The sequence below is a fragment of the Podarcis gaigeae genome (genome assembly GCF_964106915.1).
Source record: "Podarcis gaigeae genome assembly, chromosome: 1".
Lineage (NCBI taxonomy): Eukaryota > Metazoa > Chordata > Lepidosauria > Squamata > Lacertidae > Podarcis > Podarcis gaigeae.
Window position 1 is genome coordinate 20434232 of NC_139678.1, and position 17784 is coordinate 20452015.

General features: G+C 43.7%; 1 long non-coding RNA gene across 2 annotated transcripts in view; it reads right to left on the minus strand.

The window, feature by feature from the left end:
* Nucleotides 1-12314: 12314 nt before the first annotated feature.
* Nucleotides 12315-17784, minus strand: part of LOC310845029 — a 55699-nt gene continuing 50229 nt past the window's right edge. For both annotated transcript variants that reach the window (XR_014564429.1, XR_014564430.1), the window contains 2 exons: nt 17627-17744; nt 12315-12329 (listed from right to left, as the gene is read on the minus strand). This is a non-coding gene — a long non-coding RNA (uncharacterized lncRNA). The remainder of the gene's footprint in view (nt 12330-17626; nt 17745-17784) is intronic.

Genomic DNA, 17784 nt, shown 5'->3' on the forward strand with positions numbered 1-17784 from the left:
AGTAGCATTCTTGCTGCTGTAGTCAGTTCCCCAAATCCTGTGGGAACAAGGAAGCCTTCACCTGCCAGCAGAAGGGCAGCAAGGAGGGGAGCAGTCTAGCTTCTCTGTGGAAGGAGTTCCAAAGTCTGGAGCAGTCATCAAGAAGGCCCCGCTGTAACAAATAGTTACTCTAGCACCATTAGATATTACAAAATCTTCAGTGCTCTCTCCTCACAAGGAAAGTGACTCTGTAAAAAGAAGAAAAGTCCCTTGAAACTTCGTACTATGAAGGAAAAGTGGGACCCGAATATCCTCTCCTTTTTCTGTGTCCGTTCTTGAATAGGACAGCTATTTCCTGCTGCTTTTCCCTTAACTTGGATAGTTAACGTTTGGCAGGAACTCAATTTTTCATGCCTTAGGCTTGCCTTGGGCTAATTTGGTTTTTGGAAGCTTCAAGGTTTCAGCAAACATAAATCTATGGGAAGACAATTCTAATGGGAAGTAACCTGATTTGCTGCAGAAGTAATTCAAGTGGGAGGTTCTGAATACCTTCATTGCCTTGCTCATTGTTATGCATGTATTTATTAATTTATTTGCGCTAATTACTCTAACAATCAAAACGCTAAAATATTGGTGACCCCCCCCCCCAGACTCAGTATTTTCAGGAGGGATTGAAATTCCTATCAGAAAGCTAGGATTAAAATGGATTAAAGCCCTCTGTCACCCTGGTGCAATGAATCCAAAGAAGAAGAAGAAGAAGAAGAAGAAGAAGAGGAGGAGGAGGAGGAGGAGGAGGAGGAGGACTTTTATGATTTGGAAACCAACAGGGAAATGCACTTAAATGTGTAGTATGAACAAAAGATTAGCAGGAAAGCAAGCAAATCAGGATGAATGCAAGAGGAATGGTCATCATCGTATGCCCTCCCCACAAACAAATCAGAACTAATGCTGAATAAAGACTGTACTGCATATAGTCTAACCTCTGCATAGTTTTGCGCAAGGAAATCAGGATAAATGCTCATGAAACAGGACATCTGGAGGTGTCCACAGTTATAAGAGTATCTCAAATTCTAAGGCTCCCTCAACCCCGTTTAAAGCAAATTTGTTGAGGTGTTTCAAAGGTGGAAAGGAAGAAAGGAAGAAAGGAAGAAAGAGAGAGAGAGAGAGAGAGAGAGAGAGAGAGAGAGAACTTGAGGAATCACCGAAGTCTTCACCTCACACCAAAAACACAACGAAGAAGGTGTCCAGTGAGCTGCTCTGGGAAGAGGATTTCACAGCTGTAGTAGCACCCTGGAAACTGGCTTCTCTGCAAAATCACTTCATGAAAGCAGCCAAGGAAGATGCTCTCAAGGTCCAAGCAAGTGTATTTTTATTTTATTTTATTTTTTCATAACATTTATATACTACTTGATTGTTAAACAACCCCCTCCCCCCAAAAAAACCCTCACACAAAAATAAAACAATAAAATTATCAGTTAAAAAAAACAGCTGAAAACAGCTATTTAAAACATTCAGAAATAATTAAAATCAACGATAAGCTAAAAACTGATCAAAACACGTATCAATATTCTACAATCTGGACAGGTTTGCCTCAACAGAAAAGTTTTTAGGATGTACTGAAAAGAGCACAGCGAAGGGCACCTGTGCAGAGAGTTCCCAAGTGCGGCTGCTGCCACACCGAAAGATCCATTTCTGACAAACGCAGAGTATTATGTGACGCTTGCTATCTTGGCAGTTCTGCAGAGGGAAGCATTCGAGTGGCCAGATACAGGGCAAGGCAATCTTGCAGGTATCTCTGGGAAGATGTTAAGCCCTTCCTAAAACTGAAGCTACCCTGGCATTCTCCTTGCCATATTTGCAATGTTTTCCCATTGTCCTGGCCAATTATTATTCTTTGAAACTACAGTTGCTAAGGCTCCAGTCTGCCTGGCAACCAAAGCCCTTTCCACTATGGGACCTGGCTATGGCTCTTCATTCATGAGCAACACAGAAGAACAGTGTTGTTGGATCAGGCCGAAGCCCAACCAAAGTAAATGAATGATGTGTTTTGTGTAGTCGTTCCTTCTGTAAGTCCTCCTGAGTCCAGCTTCATCAGGTGATCTCGAGTTCTACTTGCCATAGGAGAGGGAGAAAATATTCCCTCCCTCCACACCATTCATAATTTTTATGTGGGGCAGGGAATGAAACCATGGACGCACTGGTGGGTTTACCATCGGGTTTACAAGGAACTAAAGAGCAGGCTGGAGGGGTGATGAGTTTGGTTAAGAAAACATTTCAGACCAAGAAGACAGGGGGGAACTGCGGGATAGAACGAGACAGTGAGCTTGCCTCCCAGGCAGGTTTTTGCGAGATCTCATCGTTCTATTTATAACTCCATGTGCCATGTTAGATTATCTCACACTCCAGGAGATGTGCACCATCTATGCCACAAAATGCATTAGAAACACTACGGGTTATCTCCAAAACAAATGTCTCTGGCCTTCAGATTTCTACAGAGCTCGGAGGTGCATTATCTGGCAAGGGACGCGAGATCCTCTGGCAAAGATCAGTTTGCAACCTGTGAGGCCCGTCCAAATTCAGGATGATTACCTTTTCCATCCTACCACCTTGACAACTTTGAAAACTCCCTGTGCAAGTGCTAAAAATACACAAACGAGCTGACCCTTGCTGTTATCACTGTAGGTGGAATCTGCAAAGCCAACTTTTCTATATTTATTGTTCTATATTTAAACGGAAAGAGAAGCTTTTGTCTCAAGGGCAAAGGATGCTCTTTGATCAACATGTTTGAAGCTTTTAGAAGAAACTGTCACGAATAACTCGCTAGACAAGTCTAGGATTCCCTAACATTCTTGAACAGCCTGAAGGATCTATTTTGTAAAGTGTTATGTACTCTCAGGTCTCGTTGAGTTCTTGAGAGTGCCTCAGAAAAGGCCATCAACTGCCCTTAAGGCTCCTTCACTAAAAGGATCACAACTTAAGGGAGTAGATAGAGAACACTTTGAAACTCTGCTTGTCTGACCAGAAATATGTCTACTATGTGCTGAATGGTTCTTTTCAAGGCAAATGAAAATGGGTTGCTTTTTTAAAAATAAAATATTGACAATTAAAGGGAGAAACTATACGGGATTCTCAGTTAGGGATGAGGAAGAATTTGGAGTCAGTTCACATTTAAAGACAGGCCTGCCTAATACACAGTTTCTGAAACAATTCAAGAACCAAAACAAAACCAAAACATTCAAAATTTGCAGATCTTCAAATTTGGCAATGGAGCTCTTGACCCAGGTAATGTGTAAAAAAAACCCGAAGAATCAAATAATGGGGTATAGGTTTTTGTAAAAATGCATATATTCGTGAAAATAACATGCAAAATTGCATTATGTTAGAGGAAATTGCTTTGAAAAAAATGTGTGCATTAAGCTAAATTGCATACAAGCTAGCTGGTATTAGGAGAAATTTACAGTAAAATGCTCATGCATATATATATACACTAATGTGGAAATGAGAACTGTCTTTAAAATTGAAAAAATGAGAAATTGAGTGAAACTGAAAGTGACAGATTCGCCCATCATTGGTCACCATTACTAGGAATAACAACATAAAAAAAAAAAAAGAAATGCTGTGGAATTGTGGAATCATCTTATTAAATACAGTCATATCTTGGTTGTCGAATGCTTTAGTTGTCAAACAAATCGGCTCCTGAAAGAACAAAACTAGAAGTGAGTGTTCTGGTTTTCAAACCTTTTTGGAAGCAGAATGTCCAATGAGCTTCTGCGGCTTCTGATTGGCTGCAGGAGCTTCCTGCAGCCAATCAGAAGCTGTGTTTTGGTTTCCGAACATTTTGGAAGTCGAACGGACCTCCAGAATGGATTCCATTTGACTTCTACAGTACGACTGTACAGAGGTTTCTTATTGGCAAAGGGAGGTTGCCTCTGAACATGCCAGTGCCCTTTATTTTGCAAGCTCATTCTTCTTAATTGGTTTTTTCATATTAGAAACCTCTTTATTCAGAAAGATCTTTATTCACCCCTTGCAAAAATCAGCGGCAGGGAGGTCTCTCTTCAGAGTCCAACAGTAGTCAGCCATCATGACTGCGTCCCAGCGACCCTGATACCTGGTCTCCATCTCTTTCATGTCCTGATGGAATCTCTCCCCCTGCTCATCATTCATTGATCCCAGCTTTTCAGGAAACTGGTCCATATGTGAAAATAGGTAGTGCATCTTGACGCTCATGTTGCAGCCCAGGTTTCTGAAAGCAGTCGTCATGTTGTTGACAAGTTCTGTGTAGTTTCTGGCCTTATTGTTGCCAAGAAAGTTCTGGCAACAATAAGGCCATTGTCATACACGTCGTGCGGTTGAAGGGAAAGAGAGGAGAGGGAGGGAGAGGGAGGAAGAGAAGTAGGGGCAATCTTATTTCATTCTATTGCATAGTGTTTGTGTCAGCATCACATAGGTAAGTATTGATTGATTGATTGATTGATTGATTGATTGATTGATTGATTGGCATTGCAAGAGATTAGAGCGTCCAGAGCTTGGTTGGTTGTGTTCAGTTGGTTGTAGTATGGTTTGCTTGTATGTGGCAGGGGTGTTGTTGAAGAAGATTAGTCTTATTGAGTCATAGCCTGTTGGGGGTGGTAGGTCATTGTCTTGTTGTGCCCTATATGTGAACACATATTCCTGGATCCTTAGACAAACTGGTTGCATAGTACAAATGTTTAACTCGTTTTGAGGATTTCACGGGTAGCTGTGGTCCCATGAACATTGTCTCGCCCACATGACTCCTCACCTGTGACCAGGAGCAGACATAAGTCTTCTGAGTCAGATTGCAGACAATGCAGCTGGAGGGAGGGAGGAAAACTTTGGGGAAAGTAACACAAAACTCAGGTCACACGTGCCCTGTATATTGAAAGGACTGTTATACCACTTTGACAGTGATAGCTTCCCACAAAGAATTCTGGGAACTGTAGTTTGTTAAGTGTGCTTAGAGGAAGCCCCGGTTCTCCCCACAGAGCTACAATTCACCTTGTGTCTTAACAATCCCTCCTCCCAGGGAACTCTGAGAATTGTAGCTCTGTGGGGACAATAGGGGTTTCAGAGCGCTTGGCACCCTTAACATACTATTAAGTATAAATGTATAGTGTTGATGTACCCTCTGTAGATTGTTACCATAAAGCAGCAATGCAGCAGCAAGCAAAGGCTCTAGCAGCTCAGTCAGCTGCAGGTGGCTGCAAAGCCAAACAGGATGTTTGTGACTGTTGCCATGGGAACAAAGGGGCAGTCCATTCTGTACTGAGCACCGGATGTTAGCTCAATGTGTGTCATGTGACCCGTACTGGAAGTACGTGGGTTGAGTTTATTCTTACTGCTGTTGAGTGCAGACATGTTTCTCTGTACTGATATAAGAGACAGAAATAAAGGATGTAAATAGATTTCTGTCTGCTTCTTTCCCCTCCCTGGGGATACCAAAGGGGAGAGAGAAGAAACGGTGTGTTCTTCTCACATCTGGGAAGAATCGCCGAGATCTCGCCGGCTTATCTGCCGGGAGTAGCAGTGGGGAGGTCGACAAGGAATATCTGCCGGTGCCTACGTTGTGGCACATTCCTCTGACCCAGGCAGAATTCCAACAGTGGTAGCAGAGGATGGTTCTGAACAACAGTGGTAGCAGAGCTGCTGGTTTCTTCGATCCATGGGAGTCTGCAACAATAGTAGCAGAGCTGCTGTTTTCATCACTCCATGGAAGTCTGCAATGAGAGGTTGATCCTCTGCACCTACAGCCTACAGCCAGAAGCTGACCAGACGATAAGACAGCCAAGCCACGGAGCCCAAGGTATGAGAAATTTCGGGCTTAAAAGAGTGAACGCAGATTGAGTTATTCTCTGGTTCACGGGAGCAGTGTTTGGGAAAAACAGCTCCCAGTGGGAAGAGGCTTGCATTCCAGAGATTCTTGTGGTTTCCTGTACAAGAAAGGAATGTACTGTTGCTAAGCAACGCTCGTCAGTGAAGTGGAAACTTACTGTAAGGCTGTGCATGAGAGAGGCGAAAACAATGGAATGTTTTGGCTACAGTATCTCATGAACTGTTGGAAAGGGACTTTCCAAAGCAGCTAGCGTTCAGAGCTGCCAGGTGGCAAGAGCGTAAACAAACCAGCTATTGGATTTAGCAGGTTTGAGAGTGAGTTTTAATGCAAGGACTCAAAATGGATGCCAAGAAAGGGGGAGCGCTGCCTAACCCACCCCTTTTGACTAATGACAATTATTCATCTTGGTCTATTAAGATGAAGGCCCTGTTGCAGAATCAGAGACTGTTTGAGGTGATTGAGAACCCCATCCCTGCAGCACCAACACGTGCTTGGGAGTCACAGAATGTGAGAGCCAGGACGGCTATAATTCTGTGTGTTTCAGATTCCCAGCTTGTGCATATTCAGGATTTACAAACGCACGAGAGGTTTGGGACACATTGCGAAGGACACATCAGAGAGATGCAGGTTCTTCAGCGTTGCTGTATTTTGAGAAGCTGACCAATCTGAGGCTTGCGCCTGATGGAGATGTTCAAGCGCACCTGACGGAAATGAAATATCTGCGGCAACAGATGGTGGAACGTAATTTCTGTCTGCAGGAGGAAGTGTTTTGCTTCATGGTGATAAACAGCCTGAATCGGACTTACAAAACGGTTGCCAGTCAGCTTGGGTCCCTACCGGCGGCACAGTTAACCACGGAGAGAGTGTATGTGGTTGTGCTTAATGAACATGACAGACTTGCAGCACTGAAAGTGAAAGACAGGGGGAGGGAAGAACGGAGTTCTAACGCCCCCACTGCTGTTGCTACTGGAGAAAATGCTGTAGTGTTAAACGTTGTCCGATGTTACAATTCTGGCCAGACTGGGCATCTTCAGAGGAACTGTAAGAAGCCGTGTCAGCACAGAGGAGCCAAAGGGAGCTCTACAAAGTCTGAGGCGTCAGGCAAAAGTCATACCATCTCAAAGGCAAAGACTGCAAAGGCTTTGATGTCGCTAAAAGCCACACTAGAAGCGGGGAACTTCTTCGTTCTAGACACTGGAGCCACGGTGCATATGTGTCGACACAGACAGCTATTTTCGACGTTTAAGAAGCAAAGCTTTGCTGTGCAACAAGCCAACGGTCAGGAGAGCCCGTGTAGTGTTGTGGTTAAGAGTGGTAGACTCATAATCTGGGGAACCGGGTTCGCGTCTCCGCTCCTCCACATGCAGCTGCTGGGTGACCTTGGGCTAGTCACACTTCTTGAAGTCTCTCAGCCCCACTCACCTCACAGAGTGTTTGTTGTGGGGGCTAAAAAAAAAACAAGCCAATGGTCAGGAACTGAAAGCGACCGGGATTGGAACTGTGTATCTTGAAAGTGTGAACTTGACTATAAGCAATGTTTACTTGGTTCCAGAGTTGAAGTTCAATCTGCTCAGCGTTTCGCAGATTGCTAAGAAGGGACTAAAACTGTCCTATGGTGCTGATAGCTGCGAGATCTACAAAGATGGAGAGTTGTATCTTTCTGCCAAAGAGAAAGATGGACTGTATTTGTTGACTTTTGATCAAAGTGATTACATGGAATGTAATTCTTGTGATTCTAACGTGATTTCTTTTGCAGGTCTGACCAAGAAGAACACCAAGCAGGTGACCTCGAGGGTCGACAGAGCATTTCAGCGGGTGTATGCTGATGTGATTGGTCCTCTAGCACCATCTAGAGGCAATGCAAAATATTACCTTGTGTGTGTGGATTCTTTCACAAATTATGTCTGGATTTATGTTTTGGAGAGACCAAAAGAAGCCTTAGAAAGGTTTAAAGAGTTTTGTGAGAAGGTTAAAAATATGCATGATGCTAACATTGCTTGTCTTTGTACAGATGAGAAGCCACTATTTCTTTTACAGGATTTCCAGAGGTTCCTGCAGGAGAAAGGGATAAGACACAAAATTGCTAGTTCCGAAGAATCGTGGAACAGGGGTGTCTGTGTTAGGGTGAACAAAGAATTGCAAAAGGGAATGCATGCGCAATTACTTAGTTCGCATCTGCCAAATGAATTCTGGGCGGAGTCGCTATTGTCATACACTTATACATGGTTGAGAAAGGTTTCAAAAGAGTTGGGATGTTCTCCTTTTGAGAAACTGTTCCAGAGAAAACCTTCAGTTGCCCATTTCAAGGTTTTTGGGTCTCATGTGAGAACAGAAACTCCAAGTGGGGTAAAGAATGCCAGAGGCATTTTTGTGGGTTATGAAAAGGGTCTCTACAGAGTAATTTTGTCTGAATCTGGTCAGGTGATTCTCACAAAATTTCTAGAGAGTGCTGCTGAACAGGAGAGAGTGATTGTTCACACATTTCCCACTGGAGATGATTCTGATGATGATGATGATGATGATGTTGATCTTATTGAGTTCAGTAGTACTGATGATGACAGCGATAGCTCAGGGAGCTCAGTTGTCACAGTCATTGAGAGGAAATCTCACATAATGACTAGACCCTCAGAAGAGGAGGATGAACCATTGATTAAGCTTAGTACTGGTTCTCCAGAGAGTTCAGAAGCTGAACCAGAAAGCAAAGAAGAGCAGCACCTCTTACGTAGGTCTGAGAGAGCAACGAAGGGTGTACCACCCAAGAGGTATTCACGAGAGTTTGCAAACCTAGCTATTGCATGTGTTGCTGTTGTAAACGGCCAAGGACAAATTGAAGCTGTGTCTAAGTCAGAGACAAAGGCACAACAGAGAGTTGCTAACCAAGGTAATGCAAATGCACTCATTCCTTGGAAGTCACACAACCAGAGAGGTACATTGGTGAAACCAATGGCGGGTAGTTCCAAGGGTGGAACTGAAACAACAGGAGAATGTTATATGTATAACAGCTGTTTGTTTTCTTCTCTGGATGACGCTTTGCTCGCAGCACGCATTGATACTTTAGGGGGAGTATGTTACCATAAAGCAGCAATGCAGCAGCAAGCAAAGGCTCTAGCAGCTCAGTCAGCTGCAGGTGGCTGCAAAGCCAAACAGGATGTTTGTGACTGTTGCCATGGGAACAAAGGGGCAGTCCATTCTGTACTGAGCACCGGATGTTAGCTCAGTGTGTGTCATGTGACCCGTACTGGAAGTACGTGGGTTGAGTTTATTCTTACTGCTGTTGAGTGCAGACATGTTTCTCTGTACTGATGTAAGAGACAGAAATAAAGGATGTAAATAGATTTCTGTCTGCTTCTTTCCCCTCCCTGGGGATACCAAAGGGGAGAGAGAAGAAACGGTGTGTTCTTCTCACATCTGGGAAGAATCGCCGAGACCTCGCCTGCTTATCTGCCGGGAGTAGCAGCGGGGAGGTCGACAAGGAATATCTGCCGGTGCCTACGTTGTGGCACATTCCTCTGACCCAGGCAGAATTCCAACATAGATTGGTACCCAACCTACTTTGCTGTTGATTTCCAGAAAGAAGGAAGGAAGGAGCCTGATCTGTTTTTCCAAGGCACATAGCAAAGTACCTCTTGTGCCTATTCTGCAGTTTAGTGCATGTGTGTTCATGCTACTCAGCCTCCTCATGTTTCACTCACACACTTTCCAACACTCCCGTGTATTAGGTATCTTTGAACTGTGGCAATAGGACCTCTTGGCAGATTTACTCAGTACGTCACAGTCACACAAATCTTTCCCAAGCTGAGACGAATACACAGAAATGTACACAATCATTACTGCAGTGGGCAATCGCTCAGCAAAACATGTGCATTTCTTTGGGGAAATTAGCTCTACTAACATATCAGCATTGACTACTATCATAGCTGTCAACTTTCAGATTTGAAAATAAGGGATCAGCAGCCTCAAAAATAAGAGATCAGCAGCCTCACCTGTCCCAGGGACAGTCTACGGGATATCTAACAATCCGGGATAGCAACAGGAAGCAGCGGGAAACGGTGCTGGAATAAGGGAATTTCCCGCAAAAAAAGGCAAGGTTGACAGCTATGACTACTATGTTTTGGGGACATGGCCTAGACAAATTTAGGAATCAGCACATGCATGAAATGCAAGAGGGAGCAGGAGAGGAAATGGAGGAAAGGTGATTCCCAAAACAGCTCTACACAAACACCGAGATAGGACAAGGAAGCAGAGTGGAGGCTACAATGTGAAAGTAGAGGACCTTTGGAAGATAGGATAAGACAGAAATGATACCTCTTCTGGGTCCCAATAGACTGTTCTTGAAGAAGTAAAACTGAGGTGCCTGAGAATTCCTGGGCCAGGTGGGGAAAATCAAGAAAATAAGCAAGAGGGAGCCCTGAAAACAGCTGGAACAAGGAGCTCTGCTTCAGCAAGTGGTAGTTCAGAGAGACGGGAACTAGAGACAGTGAGTGAAAAGTGGAGAAACAATGGAATCAGATCACAGGTCTGTTAGAGGAAGCTGCCTGGCTGGGACTTTGAACAGGAGTGTTCTTGTTAGGAGGTGAGATGATGGTGATGTTTTAATTGCCTTCTACATTGCTGTTTTGTTGAAGCTGCTACTTCTGTACCTATAAAAGATAAATATGGCAGAGCAGAAACAAACGCCAGAGTCACAGGAGAACAAAAACCACTCTCAAACAAGTACCTGCACTGTCAGAGCTGTACTGATGTCTCAAGGGAGGAAGTTCCATAATCTAGGCACCTTGTGTTGCTGCCCGTCACACTTCTGACAAGGGGAATGTGTGTGGATCAGGGCCTCCGCTGGTTATCTCAGCAGAAGGACAGGTTCATAGAGCTTTGTTATCACTGTTCCTTTTGTATATAGATTCCATAATGTGGAAGTGGTGGGTTAACTCTGGCAAATCATAAGCTCTGTTGAATTCGGTAGCATTTGTTCAGTATGACCAAGCCAAAATATCCATCAAATTATTATCGCAAGATTGTTATTTTAAACTCTTTCATGGCTCTTCCCCTCCTTGTTTTCTTTCTGCATTTTGAATATTTAAAGACATGCATGCATGGAAGTCCCACTGCACTCAATTAGGTTTAGTTCTAAGTAGACTTGTATAGGATTGTACTGTTAAATAAGTTCTTTTCGTTCTTCCCATTTTTTTCTCCCCTCTTGAGCTCTAGAAGCTTATTTTGTAAAATGTGATTCTCGCCAGATTGGGATTTATGAACCTTGACTCAGAATAAAGCGCTCTGAACAACAACAAGCAACACGTCGGCTAATAACGTACTGTACTGACAACATTTTTATAACACTATACTGTATCAAAATTCATAAACAGAAGACATTGGTAAGTCACTGTAAGGATCACTGAAACAGAGGCAGAATGCCTTTCCACAGTCAATATCCTATCCAAAATATAGTTGGAAGTGAATTGGAGCACGGTGGTGCTATGGGCACAACACTACAAACGTGAGATGAATAAAGTACGACAGCCTCATTAACCTCAGGGTCAAGCTGTATAGCAGCAAACAAAGTCTCATAGGGGCTTTATATGTTTTTTATAGCCATTTCAGTAGTGTAGCTACCTGCAGTTCCACTGTTAAACGTCACCTGTAAAACGCTAAAAGCTATAGTCAGTAAGTATAGATCTGGGAAAGAAAGCTACTGTTGCCCTCTGCCTACTTCCCCAAGCGGTGAGAAGATCAGGGGGACAGTGTCAGTACCTGCTTTGGTTTCCTTTAGAGAACTAGAGACCTAAGGCATCTTGGTAATGTTTTCTTACAAGCACAGCATAAACAGAGGCAAACAGCAGGCATGTCTGCAAGGTAGAAGATCCCCCCAGAGAGACACTTGGACAGCCCTGTAAGGCTCTGCTCCTGCTTTCAGACAACGCAGCTAAAGGCAAGTAAGCAGGGGGGCATGGCAGAGATGTGTAAGAATATGCATGCGGTGCAGAAATGGGATAGAGGGGAAATTTTCCTCTCTCTTTCATAATACTAGAGTCCAATACAAGGAAGCTGAATGCTGGAAGGTTCAGCAGGACAATCTAAAGTAAGTACTTCGGGGAAGAAGGATAGCTCAGTCAGAGATTAAGATAGAACTCTTAATCTCAGGGTTGTGGGTTCGAGGTCCGCATTGGGCAAAAGGTTCCTACATTGCTGGGGGTTGGACTAAATGCCCCATGCGGTGCCCTTCCAACGCTACAGTTCTATGATTCTTCACACAGTGCATAGTTAAAACTATGGAATTCGCTCCCACAAGAGGTAGTGATGTCCACCAGTTTGGGTGGCTTTAAAAGACAAATTCATGGAGGATAAGCCTATCAGTGGGTCCTAGTCGTGATGGCTCTATTGTCAGAGGCAATACAGTAATGAAATCTTCTTCTTCTTCTTCTTTGGTGATCACTCGGAGCTGAGTAAGATTGTCTTCCATAAACATGGTTGTGGCGTTTGCCCGTTCTTTTGAAAATGTCTGTACAGAGGAAGAGAAAGAGTTAATAGGTAGACCAATAGAAAAGCCAGAGGCAGAGCCTACCTGCTTATAAAAGGGCTTAGCCCAAGGTTTGGGTAGTTGGTTTTAGTTGGTTGGTTGGGAAAGGCAGTTGGGAAAGCAGTTGGCAGACAGTTGGAAACAGAGCGACAGTTAGTGCAGTTGGTTCTTGTGTGAGGGGAGGTAGAAGAGTTAGAGACACAACCAACTGTTCAGGACCTGCTGGCGGACAGCGATGATCAAATTACTTTAATAGCGGCTGAATTTTTAAGCGCTTTCCATGAAGAAAGAATGGGCCATGACAAAGAGACTTAGTGGTTTTTAATGGTAGGTGATGTTGCTATGTTGTATTATATTACCTATGTACATCGATTTATTTCTTGGAGCTAAGAATAGGACTGGGATAAATTGTGTTCGCTGAGCCCATATTTTATACAGTCTGTATATGATGTTTGTTTGTTAATGTGTGGTGTGCTATGCCTAATAAAGGATTTTGAATTGAATTGAATTGAGTTAGAGACAGGATAAAAATAAGACTAAGTGAAGGAAGGTGAGGGCGGGTGACCTCACCTAGGCCCGAAGTCACCCCCCACCAAAGCAGGCTCAAAACTTCTCAAAGCTTTTCAAAATCATTTTCTCAGCAGCTAAGCATCAGAAACATTCCGCTCTGCTGTAACAAAGGTAGAGAACAGTCCATTGTTTCTCAGGCCTTTCTCATGCCTTCTGGCCTTGCTAAAGAACCACATTGCAACTTGCTTTCTGTCCGAGATTGAAACATATCTGAACACACTGAAACCCCCTCACCCCCTTTCCTGGGAAGGGCGCCAAGAGTCCAAGAGTCCCAAGACAGCTTTCTGTTCATGCTCAGAGGAACTCATGGGGCAGGACCCTGGGATAAAGGGGGAGGGAACTGGAAAGGGATATATATGTTTGTGCACATCACTGTGAACTCGTGCATGCTTTATGTGACTTAACACACTTGCTCCTTCTACCAGTTCATGGATGGTAGAAATAAAACCTTTTTCTCCTAAACTATTCCTTGAGTGTCTGTTGACTCCCACTTCCCTTTCCCAGGTGCAATATTTTTCCCACCCGAGGGCAAAGCCTCATAAGGCTACATTAGGAGGTAAAGAGTAACAACGTTTTGAACACAGTTAAAGTTTATTTGTGTTTGCAACAAACTACACTCTTCTTTGTTAACTTAAGAACCTGACTGAGGACCTGGTTGGTGGCAGAGGATTAGTGGTGTATGGTTCAATAGTCCGTGAGACGACTGGGGGCTCCATACAAATGCCACAATGGTTTTAACAGTGGGTTCGTAAGTGACTGTGGAGGCCAATTTTGGATCCACAGTGAGGACATAGGTTTCCGGGTGGGAGTTGATCACGGTGTGGATTTGCCAAGCGTGCCTTCCTTTTAGCTCATTTCTCCCTTGCGTCCTGAGTTCGAGTGTCTTCAAAGCTCATGACACCTTTGGTAAAAGCTGTTCTCCAATTGGAGTGCTCGCAGGCCAGTGTTTCCCAGTTGTCGGTGTTTATACTACATTTTTTAAAGATTTGCCTTGAGAACATCTTTAAACATTTTTTGTTGACCAACGGCATTCCTACGTTCTGAATACCAATTTCTGGAAAGCACAAGTGCAGAGCATCCTTCTTTCAGGCTTCTTATATCTGGCTGGCTACTGTGAGAACAGGATGCTGGACAAGATGTGCCATTGGCCTGGCACATCTAGTCAGTGTGGTGCAGTGGTTAGGAGCGCTAGACTTGTAATCTGGGGAACCGGGTTCGTGTCTCCGCTCCTCCACACGCAACTGCTGGGTGACCTTGGGCTGGTCACACTTCTTTGAAGTCTCTCAGCCCCACTCACCTCACAGAGTGTTTGTTGTGGGGAGGAAGGGAAAGGGGAATGTTAGCCGCTTTGAGACCCCTTTGGGTAGTGATAAAACGGGATATCAAATCCAAACTCTTCTTCTTCTGCTCTTTTTACGTTCTTACGATGAGCAGTCAGATTAATCTTTGGTGTGGATGCACATCAGCTCACCCATCCCTACACATTATGTCTAGCCTGTACTTCTGTACTGCCCAGTTTCCCCTCTATCTATTCCATAGCTGACGAGGCAGAGAGTCAGTGCTACTCACAACTCCGCCCTATCCACATCTACTCAGATGCAAGCCACATTGGGTTCAATGAGCCTTACTCCTTGTCAGTTAGTAGGATCGAAGCCTGAAGGCATTTCAAGTTTTGCCTCCTAAATTTGTCAAAACAAATACGGGAGGGGGGATTTCTTCAGATCCTGCTCCAGAAGCCCACCCAGGAGTAAATGAATGGTGTCTGGTGTGAGGATATAAGGCAAGTGTCCCCAAACCTGGCCCTCCAGATGTTTTGGGACTACAACTCCCACCATCCCTAGCTAACAGGACCAGTGGTCAGGGATGATGGGAACTGTAGTCCCAAAACATCTGGAGGACTGAGTTTGGGGATGCCTGGTATAAGGTGTTAAGAGTACACAAGGTTATCCCTGTTTTCATCTGTGAAATGTTGCAAAGTACATGCAAGGTTCATAGAATCAGGCTGGTAGCTTGCCATCCTTCTTTAGCTGTGTTGGGTCTCTCCCTCCCCGCCCCCCCTCTCCCTCCCCAATATCCAATGTATAATATATAACTTCTCTTAAATTTCCATGAATTCTCTATGATTGCAGAGTACTTAAACTGCACTGATTTCCCATAATAGTCAGCTTGGCAAATTTAATGCCTGAAGCATTGTAATAACATCATTTTTAAATAGGAACTCCTGAAATATTAATTGGTCCGTTCGTTATTCTTTCAAGCTGCCTCTCTTTCAACTTCTTATCTACTGCAATGTTCTTTCCCTTTCAACTGTCTGTACACCGATATCCTTCAATCATCAAACCACCCACAGAATGACTCATAGTTATGTGAGATTTCTGGGTTTGGGGCTTACTTTTATTTTCAAATGGTAATTCTATTGTTTTCCTTTTTGTTTCAATTTTCTTATTTTTTCCTTCCGTTCATTATATTTTTCTTATGCTGCCATTTCTCCAAGTTGCTCAGAATGATATACATATTTCCTCAATTATCCTCACAACACATCTATGAGGTAGGTTAAGCTGAGAAAAAATGATTGGCTTTTCATGGGTGAGTAAGAATTCGCACCTGGATCTTCCTAGTCCAAGTTCAGCATTCTGTCCACTGTATATAAATGCAGGCTGCAACAAGAGCTATAGACCCGTCTTTCAAATTATCGTAGCTGTCACACAAAATGGGGTTACTCAAATAAAATTGAAGGCTATTCTCTGTTTATTCTTTCTTCCATGTATAGGCTGCATTTCCATTTTTTTAAAAAAATGCCAAAGGCAATGTATTATCTAACACTTAATAAATAAGCAACATCATAATAAAACTGTGTGAAAATGAGATGAGGGTAGATTTAAAAAGAAAATTGAGGGCTGGGCCTGTTGAAAATAAAAACACAGGCTTAAACACACATTGGCAGAGGAAAAACAACTCAGGAACCAGACATCTGTTTAAATAAAAGGGGGTTTGCCTGCTAGTGGATGATTGGAGGTTTTTAAGCAGAAATGGGATGGTCATCTGTCATGGATGCTTTGTTGTTGTTTAGTCATTTAGTCATGTCTGACTCTTTGTGACCCCATGGACCAGAGCATGCCAGGCACTCCTGTCTTCCACTGCCTCCCGCAGTTTGGTCAAACTCATGCTGGTAGCTTCGAGAACACTATCCAACCATCTCATCCTCTGTTGTCCCCTTCTCCTTGTGCCCTCCATCTTTCCCAACATCAGTGTCTTTTCCAGGGAGTCTTCTCTTCTCATGAAGTGGCCAAAGTCTTGGAGCCTCAGCTTCATGATCTGTCCTTCCAGTGAGCACTCAGGGCTGATTTCCTTAAGAATGGATACGTTTGATCTTCTTGCAGTCCATGGAACTCTTGAGAGTCTCCTCCAGCACCATAATTCAAAAGCATCAATTCTTCGATGATCAGCCTTCTTTATGGTCCAGCTCTCACTTCCATACATCACTACTGGGAAAACCATAGCTTTTACTATAAGGACCTTTGTTGGCAAGGTGATGTCTCTGCTTTTTAAGATGCTGTCATTGCTTTCCTCCCAAGACGCAGGCGTCTTAATTTCGTGGCTGCTGTCACCATCTGCAGTGATCATGGAGCCCAAGAAAGTAAAATCTCTCACTGCCTCCATTTCTTCCCCTTCTATTTGCCAGGAGGTGATGGGCCCATAGTGCTTTGGGGCCTAAGCTAAGGCATGTGTTTTGAGTATCATTGGGATGGCCTTAAGTCTGGCTGGTGTCTTTCTCTGCCTCACAGTTTCTTCCTCCTATGAGCATTTGACTCCAGAAATTCAAATAGAATATTCAAATTCAATAGTCCTTTTCAAGAGAAAGAGCTGTATTTTCGGGGGCGGGGAGAGAGATGTGGGTCTGTGGCAGAGCATCTGCTTTGCATGCAGAAGGTCCCAGGCTCAATCCCCAGCATCTCCAGGTAGGACAAGGAATGTCCCACCTGAAATCCTGGAGAACCTACTTCCTATCAGCTTATACAATATTGAGTTAGATTGCCTGAATTAGTGCAAGGCAGCTTCCTAGGTTTATAGTGTATGTGAGTGGGTGGGAAGGGAGGACAGAATTTTAAAATGTCCTAGAGCTCTCTCTTTCTTTCTCTCTCTCTCTCTCTCTATGTATAATTTGTAGTTTTTACTAGTGGAGAGAAGATGGAAGAAATAGAAGCAGCAGCAGAGAAAATTATACAGATTTAGAAAGACAGAAAAAAAGATGGTAGATAGAAAGGTACATTTAATAGTTCCGGACACAAGCAGCTCAGTTCAGTTTTTTACTTTCAGTCAGCAATTATCTAAGACCTTATCTCATTTATATGGTAATACCTTGTCTCATGTCAAGTCACAAAACAGAGCTAGCAAGCTAAGCAGAGCTGGCTTCTCTGACAGCCCCCTTGAAGGTTCTGGCTGGCTGGAAACCCACCATTCGTGGGTGGAGAAGCCTTGATAGGCTGAAGCTCTCCCCAAAGCACCAATTAGACTTTCCAATGAGCCAAGCTTAGTGGTGCTGTGAGGCGCATAATAAGCTACGGAATCTATTACAGCCATGGATTTGACTTCGCTCTCGTAGCTTATTGCAGGCTGAGCCCAAAGTTACTTTGAAAGATTAATCTGTCCAGTTTCAGCAAAGTGTTGGGATGTTTGCCCAAGAGATTTCCCTTCCTTAAAAGACTCACGAGCCTTCCTTGGCCGCTGTGCAATGTATATTCAGGCTTCCAAAAAGCTTTGGGCAAAGTCCTTCATCAAAGATCTTCAATAAACTTAGCAGTCATAGGAAGAGGTCTTCAAACTGATCTATAAGTGGTTAAAGAAAGAGAACTGAAGGTAGCATTAA